A 17,249-nucleotide genomic window follows, 5' to 3' on the forward strand; every position below is an offset into this window, starting at 1 on the left:
CCAGGTGAGCCATACCCCCACCTAGCTTGCTGCTGCTGCTAAGTCACTTCAGTCGTGCTTGACTCTGTGCGACCCCATAGACGGCAGCCCAATAGGCTCCTTTGTCCCAGGGATTCTCCAGGCAAGAACAGTGGACTGAGTTGCCATTTCCTTCTCCAATGCATGAAAGCGAAAGTGAAAGTGAAGTCTCTCAGTCGAGTTCGACTTAGTGACCCCATGGACTGCAGCCTACTGGGCTCCTCCATCCATGGGATTTCCCATGCAAGAGTACTGGAGTGGGTTGCCATTGCTTAAGATCCTCTCAAAGTTGCCTATTTATCTTAGGATAAACACACAGTTTGTTCATATTCAGTTCAGTTCAGTTCAGTCGCTCAGCTGTGTCCGACTCTTTGCGACCCCATGAATCGCAGCATGCCAGGCCTCCTTGTCCATCACCGACTCCCGAAGTTCACTCAGATTCACGTCCATCAAGTCTGTGATGCCATCCAGCCATCTCATCCTCTGTCGTCCCTTTCTCCTCCTGCCCCCAATCCCTCCCAGCATCAGAGTATTTTCCAGTGAATTAATTATTCACATGAGGTGGGCAAAGTACTGGAGTTTCAGCTTTAGCATCATTCCTTCCAAAGAAATCCCAGGGCTGATCTCCTTCAGAATGGACTGGTTGGATCTCCTTGCAGTCCAAGGGACTCTCAAGAGTCTTCTCCAACACCACAGTTCAAAAGCATCAATTCTTCAGCACTCAGCCTTCTTCACAGTCCAACTCTCACATCCATGCATGACTACTGGAAAAACTATAGCCTTGACTAGATGGACCTTAGTCGGCAAAGTAATGTCTCTGCTTTTGAATATGCTATCTAGGTTGGTCATAACTTTTCTTCCAAGGAGTAAGCATCTTTTAATTTCATGGCTGCAGTCACCATCTGCAGTGATTTTTGAGCCCCCAAAAATAAAGTCTGACACTGTTCCCACTGTTTCGCATAGTTGTTGTCTAATCTCACTTATCTGTGATGAAGCTACACTGGTTCATAACCGGACCCCTTCTTTGCCTAGGCCATTGGCTCTTCCTCTAACAATCTCTCTGAAGAAACAGGTCTGCACAATACTGTTTCAAAAACAAATAGAAAGGTCTCTTCACGGTTCAAAATATCAGTCAGTCAGTTCAGTCACTCAGGCATGTCTGACTCTTTGCAAACCAATGGACTGCAAAAACGCCAGGCTTCCCTGTCCATCACCAACTCCTGGAGCTTGCTCAAACTCATGTCCATTCAGTCGGTGATGCCATCCCAACCACCTCCTTGTCTGTCATCCCCTTCTCCTCCTGCCACCAATCTTTCCCAGCATCAGGGTCTTTTCAAATGAGTCAGTTCTTCACATCAGGTGGCCAAAGTATTGGAGTTTCAGCTTCAGCATCAGTCTTTCCAATGAATTTTCAAAGACTGATTTCCTTTAGGATTCACTGGTTGGATCTCCTTGCAGTCTAAGGGGCTCTCAAGAGTCTTCTCCAACACCACATTACAAAGGCATTAATTCTTCAGCTTTCTTTATAGAAAGCGCTCAGCTTTCTTTATAGTCCAACTCTTATATCCATACATGACTACTGGAAAAACCATAGCTTTAATTATATGGACATATGGTGGTAATGTCTCTGCTTTTTAATATGCTGTCTAGGTTGCTCATAGCTTTTCTTCCATGAAGCAAGTGTCTTTTAATTTCATGACTGCATTCACCATCTGCAGCAATTTTGGAGCCACACCCTCAAAAAAACTAAAGTCTCTGTTTCCATTGTTTCCTCATCTATTTGCCATGAGTGATGTGACTAGATGCCATGACCTTAGTTTTCTGGATGTTGAGGTTTAAGACAGGTTTTTGACTTTCTTCTTTCACTTTCATCAAGAGTCTCTTTAGTTCTTCTTCACTTTCTGCCATAAGGATGGTGTCATCTGCATATCTGAGGTTATTGATATTTCTCCCTGCAACTTTGATTCCAGCTTGGGCTTCATCCAGCCCACCATTTCTCATGATGCACTCTGAATAGAAGTTAAATAAGCAGGGTGACAATATACAGCTTTGAGGTACTCTGCTCCCAATTTGGAACCAGTCTGTTGCTCCATGTCCAGTTCTAACTGTTGCTTCTTGACCAGCATACAGATTTCTTGGGAGGCAGGTAAGGTGGTCTGGTATTCCCATCTCTTTAAGAATCTTCCACAGTTTCTGGCGATCCACACAATCAAAGGTTTTGGTGTAGTCAGTTAAACAGAAGACATTTTTTCTGGAACTCTCCTGCTTTTTTGATGATCCAACAGATGTTGGCAATTTGATCTCTAATTCCCCTGCCAGTCTGAACATCTGAATGTTCAGAGTTCATGTACTGTTGAAGCCTGGCTTGAAGATTTTGAGCATTATTTTGCTAGCATGTGAGATGACTGAAATTGTATGGTAATTAAACATTCTTTGGCATTGTCTTTCTTTGGGATTGGAATGAAAACTGACCTTTTCCAGTCCTGTGGCCACTGCTGAGTTTTCCAATTTCACAGCATCATCTTTCAGGATTTGAAATAGCTCAACTGGAATTCCATGACCTCCACTCACTTTGTTTGTAGTGATGCTTCCTAAGGCCCACTTGACTTCACATTCTAGGATGTCTGACTCTATGTGAGTGATCACACACCATGGTTATCTGGGTCAAGATCTCTTTTGTAAAGTTCTTCTGTGTAGTCTTGCCTCCTCTTCTTAATATATTCTGCTTCTGTTAGGTCTATACTATTTCTATCCTTTATTGAGCCCATCTTTCCATGAAATATTCACTTGGTATCTCTAATTTTCTTGAAGAGATCTCTAGTCTTTCCCATTGTATTGTTTTCCTCTGTTTCTTTGCATTTATCACTGAGAAAGGCTTTCTTATCTTTCCTTCTATTCTTTGGAAATGTGCATTCAAATAGGTATATCTTTCCTTTTCTCCTTTGCCTTCAGCTTCTCTTCTTTTCTCGGCCATTTGTAAGGCATCCTCAGACTGCCATTTTGCTTTTTTGCATTTGATTTTCTTGGGGATGATCTTGATCCCTGCTTCCTGTACAATGTCATGAATCTCATCCATAGTTCCTCAGGCACTCTATCAGATCTAATTCTTTAAATCTATTTGTCATTTCCACTGTATAATCATATGGGATTTGATTTAGGTCATACCTGAATGGTCTAGTGGTTTTCCTTACTTTCTTCAATTTAAGTTGAACTTGACAATAAGGAATTCATGATCTTAGCCACAGTCAGCTCCTGGTCTTGCTTTTGCTGACTGTGTAGAGCTTCTCCATCTTTTGCTGCAAGGAATATAATCAATCTGGTTTCAGTAATGACCATCTGGTGATGTCCATGTGTAGAGTCTTCTGTTGTGTTGTTGAAAGAGGGTGTTTGGTATGACCAGTGTGTTCTCTTGGCAAAACTCTGTTAGCCTTTGCCCTGCTTCATTCTGTACTATAAGGCCAAATTTGCCCATTACTCCAGGTAGTTCTTGCCTTCCTACTTTTGCATTCCAGTTCCCTGTGATTAAAAGGGCATCTTTGGGGGGTGTTAATTCTAGAAGGTCTTGTAGGTCTTTATAGAACCATTCAACTTCTGCTTCTTCAGCATTACTGGTTGGGGCATAGACTTGAACTACTGTTATACTGAGTGGTTTGCCTTGGAAACAAACAGATTATTCTGTTGTTTTTGAGATTGCACCCAAGTACTGCATTTTGGACTGGTGTTGATTATGGTGGCTACTCCATTTCTCCTAAGGGATTCTTGCCCACAGTACTTGATATAATGTTCATATTGAAAGGTCAGGGCAAGGTCAGGCGTGTTGAGGCATGCCTGGGCATGCCCGGGCATGTCGGGACATGTCCCGGCAGAAAGCCGCAGACAAGCCCCGGAGACGGGCCGGCAACCAAGCCGACCAATCAGGAGCTGACACGGAGCCCTTGGACACCAATCACCGCTGAGCCCGCGTTTTCCTCCTTATATGGGAGCCCGGCCCAGGCTATAAAACCCTTCCCCACCCCTCATAGCTCCCAGACTCCGCAGACTCCCTTTACCCTGCAGACTCCCTTTGCTTCGCAGACCCCCTTCACTCCCTTGCTTACCCGCCCCCGGGAGTTCTGCCCGAGAGTGACCGCCCAATAAAAGGCCCTGATCAACGGACCATAGGGGTGGCTCCTTCTTCCCGTGGTGTTTCTTACACATATAAATTAAATTAGCCCATTCAAATCCATTTTAGTTCACTGATCCCTAAAATGTCGATGTTCACTCTTGCCATCTTCTGTTTGACCACTTCCAATTTACTTTGATTCATGTACCTAACATCCCAGGTTCCTATGCAATATTGCTATTTACAGCATCAGACTTTACTTCCACTACCAGTCACATCCACAACTGGGCTTTGTTTTTGCTTTAGTTCCTTCTCTTCATTCTTTCTGGAGTTATTTCTCTGTTTTTCTTCAGTAGCATATTGGGCACCTACCCACCTGGGGAGCTCATCTTTTAGTGTCATATCTTTTTGCCTTTTCATATTATTCATGGGTTTTTCAAGACAAGAATATTGAAATGGTTTGCCATTCCCTTCTCCACTGGACTATGTTTTGTCAGAACTCTCCACCACAACCCATCCATCTTGGGTGGCCCTACATGGCATGGCTCAGAGTTTCATTGAGTTAGACAAGGCTGTAGTCCGTGTGATCAGATTAGTTAGTTTTCTATGACTCTGGTTTTCATTCTGTCTTTCCTCTGATAGATAAGGTAAGAGTCTTACAGAAGCTGCTTGATGGGAGACACTGACTGTGGGGGAAATTTGGTCTTGTTCTTATGGGTGGGGCTATGCTCAGTAAATTTTTAATTTTTATACCAGTAAATCTTTAATCAGTTATAATCAGTGCATAACTGATATAAAACACTATGTGAAGACAAGTCTTAGAAAAGGGTCTAGTTGACACAGTGTAAAAGAAAGTGATGGGATAATGGACCTAGTAAGTGCCTGAAAGTACTTCATTTAGCTTTTCTAAATGTGCCCTGTCAAAGTATAGGGAGTAAACTCAAAAAGGCTTAAGTTAGTAGATACACAATGAAGTAGAATATTTATCTTCACATTCTTGAGCTGCAGATCATTCAGCCTTATGAAACACCACCAAGTCTGTCTCCCAACATGCCTCAGCCCCTCAAAATAGGGATTCCATCTTAATGAGCAGGGCACATCATCTGTCAACAGGATGGCTAAGTGGTAACATGGTAACATCCTCTCCCAGAACCCAAGGAGCAGAACACTCTGGTGCCATTTGGGTAAGATGTATCGCTTGGCTCAGAGGTCAAGAGATTTTACACACTACTCAACTTGAGAAGAATAAATGATATCTGTGGGAAAAAAAAAAAAGTCACCTGTCATTTCAATAAACAAACAATATTGCCCACCATCAAGCCATCAACCACTGCAGCCACCCTAGCCAGTGTACCTACCCTGAGGGGAATTTAGGATGCAGAAAAACAGGATACTGACTCTCAGTAGTGAAGATGCATATCCAGGAAATATTTCAATGAGCCCAGACCCTTGTATATTCCTGTACATAGAGAAGCACTGAATTCACTAACTTGAGATGTCTGGTTTTTGTGACTAGCAGTAATCTTCTGACATTCAACTACACATTCAAGGGGTTTTCTTGTTTGTTTGATTGTTTTTTTCCTGCAAAAAAAAAAAATGCTATATATCCTGGTTTCTCCCTTACCTCTTCAGAACAGTTCTTCATACACACCTGAGAGGCTTTCTCCTAGGGTATGGTCTTCAGTAAGGTCTGCAAATAAAATAGCACACAACTTTTAAATTGTGTGCTTTTCTTCAGTTGAAAGATCTGTGTATCCTTGGTCCAGTCCAATTCAGCCTCAACATTTCCTGTTTTGGTGCTTGAAGAGCCATTGCAGAGGGGGGGCACCTGGCTTAGAGCGGGGTGCTAGAGGGTTGCATCCCCAACCTTTATATTTTCTGGAAAGAGGATTCAAGGTGCATTAATCTAAACAATACTGTTGACCAAAGCATTGACCTTGTTGTTGCTTAGTCACAAAGTCATGTCCAACTTTTTGGTGACCCTGTGGATGTAGCCCACCAGGCTCCTCTGTGGGGTTTTCCAGGTAAGAATATTGGAGTGGGTTGCCATTTCCTTTTCCAGGGTATCTTCCTAACCCATTAGCTTATAGCCAAATGTAGAAAGGAGGAGGAGAAAGGGGAAAGTATGATTCATATATATTCCTTATGGAATGTGATTTTAAAACTAAAATATCTAGACTATATTCTATACTTAAATTAGTGAAAGCAACATAGAGTTTGCTCCTACTTCAGTTGCAATATCATTTTTAATCAAAGGAATCAGAAATCATATATTCTAATGAGGATATATAAATCAGTTACCTTAGAAAGCTAGGTAGTGCTTTCCTGCATTCCTTTGCTTATTTTACCTATTAAATTTTGAGATTTACTTCTCTGGAGATTTTTTTCTCTTATACATGTGAATCCTTAGTCTCTAACAAATGATTTAATACAAAGTAGGCAGGGTGGCAAAACATACGTACTCAAGAGTCAGATGCTCAAATTCTGATGTTAACATCAAGTTCAAATCCCAGCTCTGTAACCCAGCAGAGTGAATCTAGTCATATTTCCTATAGTCTTTTCATCTGTAAAATGGGAATAATAACTGTCCATACCTCATGTACTTGATATAAATATATAAAAAATAAAGCATATAAAATACTAAGCATTACCTTTAACACAGAAAATATTCAAAAAGTATTGACTTCTGCTATAATAGGGGTTCAATTTATATACATATTTATAGAAACACACATACACACACACCAGTTATAATTTATTTGTTAGGGCATTATTGGGGCTCTTCCTAGAATAATCTGGATATCCTAACTCCCATTCTTCCAAACCACCTCAATGTGGATTGTTGGTGGGATTTAATACATAAAGACAACTGAAAATCAGTGAAATCTAAACACAGTGTCTATGAACTTACTGACTGTAATTAACTCTAATTATATTCTTTATAATCATAATATCTTTCACAGTGCTTGGCACTTAACTCCAGTAAATATTTTATTAATGAGTAGGATATTTGTTAAATAAATCATGTAATATAAATAAAGTAGGTGAGGAAGCAATTTAGGGTTAGGGTTACCCAACTTAGCTTCAGGACTCTATTAGAATGCTCTCAAAGGGTGAAGAGATATAACCCTATAAATTGCATGTAGAAACAATTCCTCAAGCTATCCTTAAGTGCTCCTAGGCTGGACATTTTTCATGCTTTCTGGTTTCCCATCACATTTTGGATGCTTTTCCTGTGTGTATTGGTTTCTCATTGCTTCTGTAACAACTTATTACAACCTTGGTGGCTTTAAACAATACAAATTCATTATCTTAATAGTTTTGGAGCTCAGGAGTCTGAAATGAGTGTTTGGAGGCTAAAATCAAGGTGCCAGTAGACTGATGTCCCTTTTTCAGGCTCCAAGAGCAGATTTGTTTCCTTGCTTTTTCAGCTACTTGGAGACCTTTAGCATTGATTTATTAATAGCTCACAGTTCTCTTTCTCCATCTCCAAAGTGTACCATTCCAACCTCAGTTTCAGTCATTCTATCCCCCTTTTCTCCCTCTGATCTTCCTGCCTCCTTCTCTTAAGTACCCTTATGATTACACTAGTCTCACATGGATAACCTAGGAAAATCTTCCCATCTCAAGGGCCATAGCTTATCACATCTTCAAAGTCCCTTTTACCATGTAAGGTAACATATTCATAGTATCCCAAGATTAGGATGTAACACTTTGAGAGGGGCCATTATTCAGCCAACCCACTATGTTTGGAGTACTTATCACCTCTTGGGTTCAATTCCACCCAGGTAGAATCCTGGACTTACTTTTGATAGGACACTGGGCTTCCCTGGTAGGTCAGCTGGTAAAGAATCTGCCTGCAATGTAGAAGGCTGGGTTCAATTATTGGGTCAGGAAGTTCCCCTTGAAGAGGGATAGGCTAACCACTACAGTATTCTTGAGCTTCCTTGGTGGTTCAGATGGTAAAGAATCTGCCTGCAATGCGGGAGACCTGGGTTCAATCCCTGGGTTGGAAAGATCTCCTGGAGAAGGGAACAGCTACCCACTCCAGTACTCTGGTCTGGAAAATTCTATGGACAGAGGACCCTGACAGGCCACAGTCCATGGGGTTGGAAGCAGTTGGACATGACTGAGCAACTTTTACTTTCCAAGGCATGTGTCATATTCTGGCCAACCTCAGATGCCTGAGATTTCAGTTCTGAAGTGAACAATAATAAGAAAGTAGGTCTTAAGTGAAATCCGTTTTCTGGAGAGACTGGCAGTAGACCTGTCCAGCTTCCTGAACCCCAGTGGTGTCTAGTGACTAGTTCACATGAGTGATGGGATCTAGCTGTCTCTGCCCAGCAGTGGCAGGACCAGGGTTCTTTTCTAGAATAATTCCATAGCACAGTCTTGTAAATGTAGCCTCCAATTCCAATTATTTGGCCCTCCCAAAGTTTCAGTGACTATCGGCTTTAACAAATCTTTCTGCTTATACTAATTTTGAAAGGATCATTTACAACTAAGGATCCCAGTGGACACAACCTCCTGTCCTAGGTTGTAAGAAGAGCCTGCAGAGAGGCTGACAGAAGTGTTCCTAAAGAATATAATAACAAACAATATTTTGGTGTATCTCTTAGATGCCAAGCTCTGAGTAAAATGTCTCTGAAGAAATGCAGTGCAGTCATTCTAAGAGTCAGTAACACCATCCATTGTAATAGGTGTGAGGAGGAGGAGGATGGAAAGAGAATAACCTATGTGGCCCTACTCCTAGACTTTGTCAATCTAAACAGATGGATACTAATGCTGTTTGTGAAGGGATGGGAAAAGAGATTCTGACTATTGATACTGGTCAGCATGGATGCGTCCTTTGGTGATTTTCAAAACACTTTATCACATTATATGTTTATAGTAAATTAAATAGTCTGGGCATATTCATTAGTTTAGAAAGCAAAAGCATACCTGACTTAAGGCTTCTTTTCACCTATGCCATTCTCATCCCTTCATTATTTATAGCTTACTCACCCAGGCCCTTGGTTCATCTCTGTAGGACAGGGTGATTTTTATTTTTCAAAATAATGCTTGTTTGTTTGTTTTTCATTTGTTCTGTGTCTGGGCCTTCTGTCGACTCTAGCACTTAGTAGCTGGGTGACTTGGACCAGTCACTTAATCTCTATGAGGTTAAAATGCCAATATTACACCCCCAAGCAGGTTTGTAGAGAAGACTGAATAAGTGTGTGGTGTGGTGTGGTGTGGTGTGGTTCAAGAACTGAATAAGTGTGGTGTGTGGTGGGGCGTGGTTCAAGGTCTGAATTCAGAAAAATGGTGATTACATCTTATCAGCAGTACATCCTCAGCAAGTCAACCTGGGTGCCTCTGTCTTCTCTCAATAAAATGGGAGACAGGTAAGAACTTATAATATTAAGCGATTAAATGAAATAACAGATGGAGAGCTCTGCACAGTGCTTATTAGCTACTAATACTATAAACAGGTAAGTGGATGTTTGGACTGGGTGTTTGGAGAGAATGAAAGAGTTATCAAATGAGAGAATGAAATCAACTTAATGTTTTCACACACCCTCCCCCACCACCCTCCTTAATACAGTCTCTAGTGATCCAAAATGCTCTGGAAACAAACATTTCAAAGCTGATAAGATTGACAGAGGTCAGATCTATGGCTGTCTGAGTTTAAAAATAGGAGAGAGAGTGACTGCTTAGGAGAACAAGGAAATCTGGGGGATAATGGAAATGTTCTATCTTTATTGTGGCAGTTGCTATATGACTGCTTTTTTCTAAATTCATCAAACAGTAGATTTAAAATTAGTGTATTTTATATATTACACTCCAATAAAGTTGATTTTAATTATTATATCACATGCACTCTATAGAGTAGAGGTTGAGAAAGGTTTTTTGTTTTTTTGTTTTTGTTTGTTTGTTTTGTCTTTTTGTGTTTTTTTTTTCCCGTGAAGGGACAGATAGCAAATACTTTAGACTTTGCCAGCCATAGGCACTACTCCACTCTGCTGTTATAGTTCCAAAGTAGTTATAGACAAAATAATAAATAAATGTGTGGCTGTGTTTCAATAGAATTTTATTTATGGTCTGAAATTTGGTTTCATATAATTTTATATATTACAAAATATTGCTGTTCTTTTGATTTTCCTCCCAACCATTTAAAAATGTAAAAATCATCCTTAGCTCTGGGCCTTGTAAAAGCAGACAACAGAGTGGATTTGATCCATGGGCCATTGTTTGACAAGCCCTGTTCTATAGCTCAAGAGTCTCTGTCAAGCAGTATCTTGACATCTTTTTTAGGGTCTTATCAGTGCAAATGCTATTGTCTAAGAGAGTGGGAATCTAGCTCCTGTGAGTTCTGTGGGTTCCCTCTGAGAACCCACATCCTTTGTGGTTAGGCTAAGCCACTGCTTCCTTTGACTTCAATTTCCCCATATGTGCAAGGAGGACAACTTTCTCCCAAAGGCCCACAAAGCTCAATCAGCTTTTTCCTTGGCAGAAAATGCTTTATCCAAGTACAGCAACTGATCATGACTCAGGTTATATGTCTAGCCTGGCTCAATTATCAGGAGGAAAGGTTTGATTTTTCAGGTTGTCATTCCCAAATTTGCTTATCTTTTCAAGTGATGTTCTTATTTCTGAATGTGCTCTGACATTCACCGTCCCAAAAGAAGAGCACTATTATTTCAAACAACTGGCAGAAGAACAGTAGTCTCAAAGCTTCCTCCTTCTCTGCCAAGCTGACATCCCTAGCACAAACCATCCCTTAGGGGAGGCTTCCCCTGAGAATATTTACCTGGGCAGGGCTAGAACTATGCCAAGTTCCTCTGACAGCAAAGGGAGGCTTAAAAATCGAAAGCAGCACAATCTGAGGTTTCTTTTTTTGGTTACTGACATTCGCACAAGCTTAAGGAACCTCTTTGGGTAGTAAAAACTGTCAATACATCCACAAAATTCAAAATGATTTTGGAGTTTCTAAAGTCTCAAGGTTTCAAGAAAATATTTTTTTAATATTTCATCTAAAATTTAGAGACAATAGAGTAAGATGGCAGAGTAGAAGGCCGTGAGTTCACCCCTTCTTACAAAAACACCAAAATTCTAAATGCTGAACAACCATCAACAGGAAACAAACTTTTTAAATAATAGGAAGGGCACAATCACAATAAAATCAACTCTCATACCTGCTGGGAGGGTGACCCACAAATTGGAAAATAATTATACCACAGACATTATCCTGCAAGAGTAAAAATCCTGAGCCTCCTGTGAGGCTTCCCAGCCTGCGTCTTTGACAATGGGAGCAGGAGCCCCCTGAGAATCTGGCTTTGAAGGCTACAGGCATTTTATCACAGAAATTCCACAGGACTGGAGGAAATAGAAACTCCACCCTCTGAGGGTGCATACAAGGTCTAGTGCTCACCAGAACCCAGGGAAAAAAGAAGTGAACTCATTACAGACTGGGCCAGAGTTACCTGCCAGGATTGGAGGGTCTCCTGCAGAGGTAGGGGGTGGCTGTGGCTCAGCATGGGGACAAAGACACTGCAGCAGCAATTTTGGTGAGTATTCATTGGCGTGAGCCCTCCTAGAGAACATTTCATCCACAAGACCTGGCCCCACACCAGCCTGTAGGCTTCAGGCTGAGACACCTCAAGGCAAATAACAAACAGTGTGGGGACACAGCCCCACTCACTCAATAGGTATGTGGCTTAAAGTCTTCCTGACCACAGCCCTGCCCACCAGAGGGACAAGACCCAGTTCCACCCATCAGGAAGCTTATACTAGCCTCTTAGACAGCCTCAGCCACCAGAGGGCAGACAGTAGAAACAAGATGAACTACAATCTTGCAGCCTGTGGAAAAGAAACCGCAACCACAGAACGTTAGACAAAATGAGATGGCAGAGGAATGTGTCGCAGGTGAAGGAACACCTGGATAAACCCCCAGAAGAACAACTCAGTAAAGTGGACATAGACAATCTACTGGAAAAAGAATTGAGAGTAATGATAGCAAAGATGGTCCAAGATCTTGAAAAAAGAATAGGACACAGGGAAGATACAGAAATGTTTAACAAAGAGTTAGAAGAACTAAAGAACAAACAGAGATGCACAATACAACAGCAGAAATAACAAATACACTACAAGGAATCGATAGCAGACTAAGTGAGGTGAAAGAATGAAAAAGGGAGCTGGAATAAGGAGTGGCAGAAATCACAGCTGCAGAACAGATTAAAGGAAAAAAAAATGAAAAGAAACAAAGACAATCTCAAAGGCCTCTGGACAACATTTCAAACACACCAACATTCATATTATAGACATCTCAGAAGGAGAGAGATAGGACCTAAGAAAATATACAAAGGGATAATAGCTAAAAACTTTCCTAACATGGGAAAGGAAATAGTCATCCAAGTTCAGGAAGTGCAGAGAGTCCCAGGCAGGATAAACCCAACGAGGAACACATCAAAACACAGAGTAATCAAACTGACAAAAGATATTAAAAGCAACAGGGGAAAAGCAACAAATAATATAAAAGGGAACTCCCATAATGTTATCGGCTGATTTCTCAGCAGAAACTCTGCAACTCAGAAGGGTGTGGCACACCATACTTAAGTGATGAAAAGGAAGAACCTACAATCCAGAATACTTGAAGATGGTCCCAAAATGGCAGAGGAATAGTATGGGGAGACCGCTTTCTCCCCGTATGGGGAGACCACTTTCTCCCCAACAAATTCATCAAAAGATCATTTGAATGCTAAGCAACTTCCACAAAACAACTTCTGAACGCTGGCTGAGGACACCAGGCTCCAAGAAAGGCAACCCAATCTCTTCAAAAGGAGGTAGAACAAAATATAAAAGACAAAAACTGACAGAAAAGATTTAGGGATGGAGACATCCTGGGGAGGGAGTTGTGATGGAGGAGAAGTCTTCATACAGAAGGAAACTCTCTCACATGCATGTCTTTGGGGAGTTTCAGAATCTCAGAAGGCAACAAAACAGGGAGGGGAAAAAACACACACGGAGACAGAATACACGCCTAACCATAACTACCAGCAAGGAAGTGACCTAGACACTTGCATCTGCCACCAGCAAGTGAGGGCTGAGCAGAGAGGTGTGGGCTACATCATGAGTCCTTAGCATAAAGACTGGGCCTGAATGCCCTGAGAACAATCTGAGGGAGCTAATGTGAGATAGCAACCCAATTCATGAGATCACCAGAGAGACAAAAAAAAAAAAAAAGATTTTTCCACGAAAGGCTCTACAGCCTCATCATGACCCCTGGTGTGCTCACAGAACAAAGGACTGAGTGAATACCAAAGGACAGAAAGTCAGTTGCCATATAGGGTCCTCCCTCCCTGGAGGCAGAGAGGGAGGCATGTAACAGTAGAGCTGAAAGGCAAGGGGTTGCTGAAATCTTGGCCCCAGAGACCGCATCTTTTATCAAACTGGGACCAGGCTCTCAGTTGCTAACCATGTCTTCCTGGAATGCTGGATGGTTGAAATCTGTCAAGAATGTCACAGCTTGAGATCAACTCCCCGGAAGAGACACAGGGCACACCAGGGGCTGTGTTCTCGCAGCACACCTGGGAAACTGAGAGGCTGGGACCAGGCAAGTGAATAAGATGCACGGCCCACCTCAGAAGGTGCACTCAACAACCACTTCGTTGCCTAAGCTGCTTGGACCTGGGAAGGGCACAAAATGCACAACCCATCTGGGTCTGCCCTTGCAAAGCACCCAAGAACATGAGTAGCTTAGACCTGGGAAGTGCACGAATCACAGAGCCCACTTAGTACAGTGCCCTTGAAGAGCACCCTGGAGCCTGAGCAGTGTAGACTCAGGAAGTACACGGTGCCTTGGGCAGTGACAAGCCCACTGTAATCCATCCACTGCAAACACTCCCCACACAATCCAGCGGTATTTGTTTGGAGTGTCCCTACCTCCCCACAACACAACTGAATAAGTGAGCTTAAATTAATGGCTACCTTTGCTCCCTTGTGTCAGGGAAGAAATTAGACACTGAAGAGACTTGAAAACAGAGGAAATCAAAATAAAGAAAGAAGGGGGAACCACTTTGGAAGTAACACAGGCAAAATATTAAAACACCCTATATTTAATGCTGGAAATATTTGAGGGGAACCTACAGACCTTGAGAACAAGTAAAAGCTGAAACAAGAGACTATCTGACATTGAAGTGACCCCCTATTGCCTATACCAACTCCAGTGAAATTCCTAGATATATTTATACTATTATGTTTTTAATTTTAAAAAATGTTCTTTATTATTCCTTTAACTTTCATTTTTATAGCCAACTATTACCTTTCAAAAAAAAAAAACTACTTTAGAAAACAAATTCCAAATATTTTTTTCATTATTGTAATTGATTATATTCTCTATTTTTTATATTGTATTTTTGAGAGTCTAACCTCTATTTTAGGTTTTTAATCTTTGCTATTTGATACCTGTTATAAACTTTGTACTTTGAAGAATCTAATCTTCAGTATCTATTTTCACTTAGGGATTTAATTACTGGTTTGATTGCTCCCTCCCCTTTTGACTCTCCCTTTTCTCCTCCAGGTAACCTCTATCTCCTTTCTCCCTCTTCTCTTCTCTTCTCTACATAACTCTGTGAATCTCTCTGGATGTTCCAGACTATGGAGAACACTTAGGGATCAGATTACTGGCTAGATTGCTCTCTCCCCATTTGACTCTCCCTTTTCTCCTCCTGATCACCTCTATCTTCCTCCTCCCTTTTCTCTTCTGTATATAACTGTCTGAATCTCTCTGGGTGATCCTGGCCCCTCTTCTCCATATAGGTCTGTGAATCTCTCTAGGCATTCCTGGCTGTGGAGAATTGTTTCACCAATAAACCTAGGGGTTTTATCTTCTATGCTGTATCGATGGAAAAGTCTTGAGGTTACTGTAAGAGAAGGACTGAAAGCGAGAGGCAGGAGGCCTAATTCCAAAACTTTAGAACATCAGAGAACTCCTGACCAGGGAACATTAATAGACAAGAGCTCACCCAAAAGTCTATACACCTACACTGAAACCAAGCTCGACCCAAGATCCAACAAGATCCAGTGAAAACACACCACACTAATTCTCTAGCAAAACAGGAACACAACCATGAACATTAAAAGATGGCCTGTCCAAATCCATGTTAAACTCAAGGGCACCCCAAAATTTACTACTGGATATTTCATTGCACTCCAGAAAGAAGAGATCCAGTTCCATACAACAGAAAACAGGCACAAGCTCTCCCAACAAGGAAACCTTGACAAGCCATTAGTCCAACTCAATCCACAGGGAGCAGAATCCACAATTAAGAGGAACCACAAACTTCAAGACTGCATAAGGGCACCCCAAACACAGCAATCTAAACAAAATGAAAAGGCAGAGAAATATTCAGCAGGTGAAGGAACATGATAAAAACCCACAAAAAAAAAAAAAAAAAAAAAAAAAAGAGGAGATATGGAGTCTACCTGAAAAAGAATTCAGAATAATAATAGTAAATGAAAGTGAAAGTGAAGTCGCTCAATCGTGTCTGACTCTTTGCGACCCCATGGACTGTAGCCTACCAGGCTCCTCTGTCCATGGGATTCTCCAGGCAAGAGTACTGGAGTGGGTTGCCATTTCCTTCTCCAGGGGATCTTCCCAACCCAGGGATCGAACCTGGGTCTCCTGCATTCCAGGCAGAAACTTTAACCTCTGAGCCACCAGGGAAGTCCAATGATAGTAAAGATGACCCAAAATCTTTAAAAAAATGGAGTTACAGATAAATAGCCTAGAGACAAGGATTAAGAAGATGCAAGAAATACTTAACAAAGACCTAGAAAAAACAAAGAAGAGTCAAATCAATAATGAATAATGCAATAACTGAGATCAAAAGCACTCTGGAGGGAACCAAAGGTAGAATAACTCAGGCAGAAGAGAGGATAAGTGAAATGGAACATAGAAAGATGGAAATAAATAAAGCAGAAAAAAAAAAAAAAAAGAATACAAAGAAATGAGGACAACCTCAGAGAACTCTGGGACAATGTTAAATGCCCCAACATTCAAATCATAAGTGTCCCAGAGAAGACAAAAAGAAAAGGCATGAGAAAATACTGGAGGAGATAATAGCCACAAACTCACCTAATATGGGGAAGGAAATAGCCACCCAAGTCCAAGAAACCCAGAGAGTCCCAAACAGGATAAATCCAAGGCAAAACACCCCAAGACACATATTAATCAAACTAACAAAGATCAAACACAAAGTGCAAATATTAAAAGCAGCAAGGGTAAAGCAAAAAATAATACACAAGGGGATTCCCATAAGGATAAAGGCTGATCTTTCAATAGAAACTCTTCACCCCAGAAGGGAATGCAGGATATACTTAAAGTGAAGAAAGAGAAAAACCTACAACCAAGATTACTCTACCCAGCAAGGATCTCATTCAGATATGAAGGAGAAATCAAAAGTTTTACAGACAAGCAAATGCTGAGAGAATTCAGCACCACCAAATCAGATTTTCAACAAATGCTAAATGTTGTTCTCTAGACAGGAAACACAGGAAACGTTTTTAAAAATGAACCCAGACTAACAAAGTAAATGGTAATGGGATCACACTTATCGACAATTATCTTAAATCTAAATGGGTTAAATGTGGAAACCAAAAGACAAAGACTGGCTGATTGGATACAAAAACAAGACTTCTGTATATGCTGTCTACAAGAGACCCATTTCAAACCTAGGGACACATACAGACTGAAAGTGAAGGGCTGGAAAATATATAATCCATGCAAGTGAAGTGAAAGTCGTGTCCTACTCTTTGTGACCCCATGCACTATACAGTCCATGGAATTCTCCAGGCCAGAATACTGAAGTGGGTAGCCTTTCCCTTCTCCAGGGAATCTTCCCAACTCAGGGATTAAAGCCAGGTCTCCCACATTGCAGGCAGATTCTTTGCCTGCTGAGCCATGAGGGAGCCCAAGAATATTAGAGTGGGTAGCCTATCCCTTCTCCAGTGGATCTTCCTGACCCAGGAATCAAACTGGGGTCTCCTGTATTTCAGGTGGATTCTTTACCAACTGAGCTATGAGGGAAGCCCATGAAAAGGGGGGATCAAAAGAAAGCATGAGTAGCAATACTCATATCAGACAAAATGA

At 41.4% G+C, this 17,249-nt stretch overlaps 1 protein-coding gene and 1 non-coding gene across 2 annotated transcripts in view; both read right to left on the bottom strand.

The window, feature by feature from the left end:
• Positions 1 to 17,249, bottom strand: part of CA10 (carbonic anhydrase 10) — a 783,887-nt gene that overhangs the window by 746,646 nt on the left and 19,992 nt on the right. The gene's annotated exons all lie outside the window — the stretch shown is intronic.
• TRNAS-GGA (transfer RNA serine (anticodon GGA)) lies at positions 15,753 to 15,824 on the bottom strand. Its single transcript has one exon. It is a non-coding gene; the product is annotated as a tRNA-Ser (tRNA).

The sequence above is a fragment of the Capricornis sumatraensis genome, chromosome 8, assembly GCF_032405125.1.
Source record: "Capricornis sumatraensis isolate serow.1 chromosome 8, serow.2, whole genome shotgun sequence".
NCBI lineage: Eukaryota > Metazoa > Chordata > Mammalia > Artiodactyla > Bovidae > Capricornis > Capricornis sumatraensis.